This window comes from Octopus sinensis, linkage group LG9 (genome assembly GCF_006345805.1).
Source record: "Octopus sinensis linkage group LG9, ASM634580v1, whole genome shotgun sequence".
Classification (NCBI taxonomy): Eukaryota; Metazoa; Mollusca; class Cephalopoda; order Octopoda; family Octopodidae; genus Octopus; species Octopus sinensis.
Window position 1 is genome coordinate 79,964,846 of NC_043005.1, and position 5,431 is coordinate 79,970,276.

Sequence of the window (5,431 nt, forward strand, 5' to 3'; positions counted from 1 at the left end):
TCTAAGGTATTTTTCGGGCATATGACGTAGTGGTTAAGAGCACAGGCTACTAACCCCAAGATTCCTAGTTCGATACCAGGCAGTGACCTGAATAATAATAATAACAATAATAATAATAATAATAATAATAATAATAACAACAACAACAACAACAACAACAACAACAACAACAACAACAACACAACAACAACAACAACAACAACAGCAGCAGCAGCAGCATGTAAAAATACTTTACGAATGGGAACCCAGGTTCGAAATTTCCTCAAGATACATGATGAAGGCTGGAGGGTATGTCAGCCGAGTCGTTGTGTTAACAACAAACAATATTCGTCAAATGTAAATAGTGTAAATAATTACGCAGAAAATAACTTATTAAAGTAAAAAACATGAGATGATATGTTGCAGATTTAAAAACAAAAGAAATAGACAGAAAAAGTATTTCATCTGAATAAGCGTTATATTCCACATTTTGTTCTGAATAGTCTCATCCACTTTCATCGACAAACAATATCATTTGAATATATATTTCTTTATTGCCCACAAGGGGCTAAACACAGAGGGGACAAACAAGGACAGACAAAGCGATTAAGTCGATTCCATCGACCCCATTGCATAACTGGTACTTAATTTATCGACCCCCAAGGGATGAAAGGCAAAGTCGACCTCGGCGGAATTTGAACTCAGAACGTAACGGCAGACGAAATACGGCTTCGTATTTCGCCCGGCGTGCCAACGTTTCTGCCAGCTCGCCGCCTTATATCGTTTGAATATAGGTAATACTTATATATGCATGAATGTACGTTTTATGTATGCTTACACACACACACACACACACACACATTCGAAGATTTTTTTATCAAACACATGCCTGAAAATCCACACGTATCCGCAGAGTTTTTACAATTACATACAAGAAGAATGAAAGTGAGCGAGTCCTTTTATTACATCAATTTAGAATTGTTTCATTGAAATTCGAGTTGCTTTCGAGTTTATTTGTGGCGACTCGAAACGCTTCTCCTGTGAGCGTTTGCACTTCACATTGTTATAGACGATCCAATTTTCGTACCCTGATACCATTTATTTTTTAAAAAGGGGGTCGTTTTCTTCATGTTACTCTAACGAATCCCAGATACAAATTCATTGGGAGAGCATAACCTCATTTGATTGAAATATGAAACCTGCAGATGTTACCAAGTTGATGCGATGTAATTAGCTTTGAACACTCGATCAATATATTTGGGGAATATCTACACTCACCTTGTATAACGGGGATTTGTGTTAAGGTTAACATTAGTTAACCAGCCAGACCAAGGGGTGTCTCGAAAGGAAAGGTTTACCAGTCAAAATCTTAAAAACCATTCCTGGCACATACGTTCTATGACAGTATCTTCTCTGTATACAATACAGGTTGTCATTTTTGCTTATTTTTGTAAATAGAGAAAGTAAGAGCTGTCGGTAATGTTTGTTTTGGTTCTCTATTTTCAAGGTGATCCCAAGCATACAAAATACAAGCTGTCAAGTCGCGAGTTCGCGGCGAACTATATTGAGGAGTTAAGATTTAACGAGTGCGCAAGAGTCGGACTGAAGTTAGCTGCGACAAAAACTGAACGGACATTTTGGCCAACCTATTACATTGAGTTAAATATCCTTTGGGTAAAAATAAGATGAAAGGCTCGAGTCCTTCGGGTAAACTTGAAAATTTTTTCTATCCATGAGTGTTTTTTTTTTTCAGACCAATATATTAATTACATGACTTTATTTATAAAGTGGCGAGTTGGCAAATTCATTAGCACGCCGGACAAAATGCTTAGCAAACATCTCGCTCGTCTTCACTTTCTGAGTTCAAATTCCGCCGAGGTCGACTTTGCTTTCATCCTTTCGGATTCGATAAAGTAAGTACCAGTTCATCATTGGGATCGATATAATCTCTCCTAAAACTTCTGGCCTTGTAACAAAATTTGAATTCATAAGGCGATAAGCTGGCTGAATCGTTAACGCGCCGGACAAAATACTTAGCGGCATTTCGTCCGTTTTGTTCTAATTTCGCATTCCACTGAGAGGAGCTTTGCCCTTCGTACTTTCGAGATTGATGAGTACCAATTGAGTTACCATCTCCCCCTTGTGCCTATAGCGTGAAGGCCCATGGCTCAGTGGTTAGAGCGCCGAGCTTACGATCGTGAGGTTGTGAGTTCGATTCCATGACCGGGCTGCGTGTTGTGTTCTTGAGTAAGACACTTTATTTCACGTTGCTCCAGTTAACTCAGCTCTAGAAATGAGTTGTGACATCACTGGTGCCAAGCTGTATCGGCCTTTGCCTTTCCCTTGGATAACGTCAGTGGTGTGGAGAGGGGCAACGGCTGACCTTCCATAAACAGCTTTGCCCGGACTTGTGCCTCGGAGGGTAACTTTCATGACCAAAGAGGATCTCCCTCCCCTGTACCTATAGTAGAAATCACTAGTTATGCCTGTATCTACATCGGACTCACCTTTAAAAGAGTTTAATTCATACCTCAAACTTGTGAATTTTAATGGGGTAAATATATACGTATATACGCACATGTGTGTGTGAGTGCAGGTGTATATGTATTATTTGTAGTATCTGAGTGCTTGTTTGTTCATGTGTGTGTAATGTGTGTGATCATATTTCTTCCAGACTTTGTGTCTAAGGAAAGTGAGTACGTAATATAATATAATACTGGACAGAACACACTGTATAGTTATTTACAAACAAAAACAAGTCCTTGCTGACCATAACTTCCATGACCGCCTTGCTCTCTTCAGTTACATGCTAATATATTTGACAAGTTAGCAAGGGTGTCTCAAAACGGTCAGGCTACTTAGGAATAAACACTAAATAATCTCCCTCAAGCTGCACTTTCCTCTCCTGTTAAATATATACGTGTATTTAAGAACTGATCGGATAATATGTGTAGTGAGCACTCGTCCAGAGAAACAAACGGAATGGACATAGCTGGAACGCATTTGACGACATATTGGTGCCATCAAGTCTTGTTTACCTTTAGATCAGCCCTAACCAAGCAGGCCTGTGATCAAGGACCAATACCGATGCACAAGTATTACCTTGTAAATCGGACACCCTTTTTAGACACAAGATATAATACAAACCTAGAGATACAAAGAACCGATATCCAAGAAGAATTTCAGAGGTCGAAAGAGGGACCTGAAAATCCAAAAAAGGTCCTGGCAATCCAGAGAGAGACTTGGCGATCCAAACAAGGGCTCGGAGATATATGAATAGGTCTATAGGTTCAATAAGGATCACAGAGAATTAAAGAGTGGCTTTCAGATGCAAGGATAGACATGAAGATCCAAAGAGTGTCACGAAGATAAAGAGCATGAGCCTCGAAGTCCGAAAGAGGACCGTGACGAATAAGAATTGACACAAAGATAAAAACAGTGGCCTGAAGATCGAAGAAAGTGACTGGATGTTTAAGTCTAGGAAAAAAAAACACAAAAAAACCGAAGACTCAAAGAGGGGACCTTTAGTCTAAAGAAAGGTGCTGGAGTCCAATGTGTTTCAAGGAATGATCCTGTGAATTTATGACGGACACAGGTTCATACATACATACACACATACATACATACATACACACATACATACATACACACATACATACATACATAGATACACGCACACACATACATACATACATACATATATGCATGCATACATACACGCACATACATACATACATACATACATACAATACATATCTTTTGTTTTACTTGTTTGAGTCCTTAGACTGCAGCTATGCTGGGGCACGGCGACGTAAAAGGAAGTAACTCCGGCTGTCAAGCGGTAGTGGATGACAAACACAGATACAAACACACACACACACACACACACACACACACACACAACACACACACACACACACACACACACACATAATCTTTTATTCTCTGCGGCCGTGCTGAAATACCGCCTGAAAGATTGTTAGTCGAAAAAACTGACCGCAAGATTTTGTAATCCAAGGACTTATTCTATCGTCTTTTTTGACGAACCGCTATATTACGGGGACAAAAACTCACAACCACACTTGCACCTATGTCACACCTGCTCATATATATATATATATATATAATATATATATATATATATATATATATATATATACTCAATAAAGGATTCAGCAAAGATTTGCTTCACACACACCGAACTTTAGAAATAGCAGCCAAAAATTTTAGCTATTTCTTCTACTTTAAAAAGGGACTCCTAGAGAAACCAAATACTTGAAGATTATTCACACAAGCAGAGAGTAAAGCAGCGAAAATCAATCAATATCTGGTCATCCATGGACGCGCGTTTCGGAATTAGGTTTTGCATAAAGAATATAAAATTATAAAACCTAATTCCGAAACGCGCGTCCATGGATGACCAGTTATTGATTGATTTTCGCTGCTTTACTCTCTGCCTGTGTGAATAATCTTCAAGTATTTTGGTTTCTCTAGGAGTCCCTTTTTAAAGTAGAAGAAATAGCTAAAAACTTTGGCTGCTATTTCTAAAGTTCGGTGTGTGGTGAAGCAAATCTTTGCTGAACCCTTTTATTAAGTATTACTTAAGTTTACCGTGAAATGGTCCTTTTTCATACCGAATTCTATTTGCTGAAATTATTGATTACTTCTTAATTAATTAATTTTACCCTTGTATTATTATATTATATATAATATATATATATATATATATATATATATATATATACGTACACACACAATGTGTATATGAGTGTGCGTGTGTGAGTGTGTGTATGCACGATATATATATATATATATATATATATATATATGTACTAACACTGCATCATTGTATTTATATGACGTTTAGGGTGCCATCTCCAGACATCCGGCTGCTCTTTCTTGCGATCAAGCCTCAAATAAAAGTCGCACTTGTCGGATTATTAATAAGTAAATGATAGCCTGAACTCACGTTTAAAATGTCTGTCGGGGGTCATCGTCGCGTAATTTCAATTGAATCCTTTACATACAGATCATATAACAACCTTCCGTTTATTGCCTTTGTTTTATGATATCAATTTTCTTAATACAGCTGTCAAAGGTGGATTCGTATGACGCTAATGACAGGACAGATAGTCGCCGACGAGACATTTCGCTACTTCACTGTTGGTGTTGTTTAATGGGTGTCGGGTTTAGAGATTATTCTGTCTCTTTTTGTCATCCTCTCTTTATATTTACATGCATGCACACACACGCACTCAGATACGAACACACGCACACACACATACACACACACATCCATACATAGGCATGAATATGTATGCTATACATATATATACGTATATGTATATACATATGTATATACATATATATAATATACACGTATACAAACACAACTATATATTCATTCAATAATAACATTTATATATATATATATATATATATATATATATAT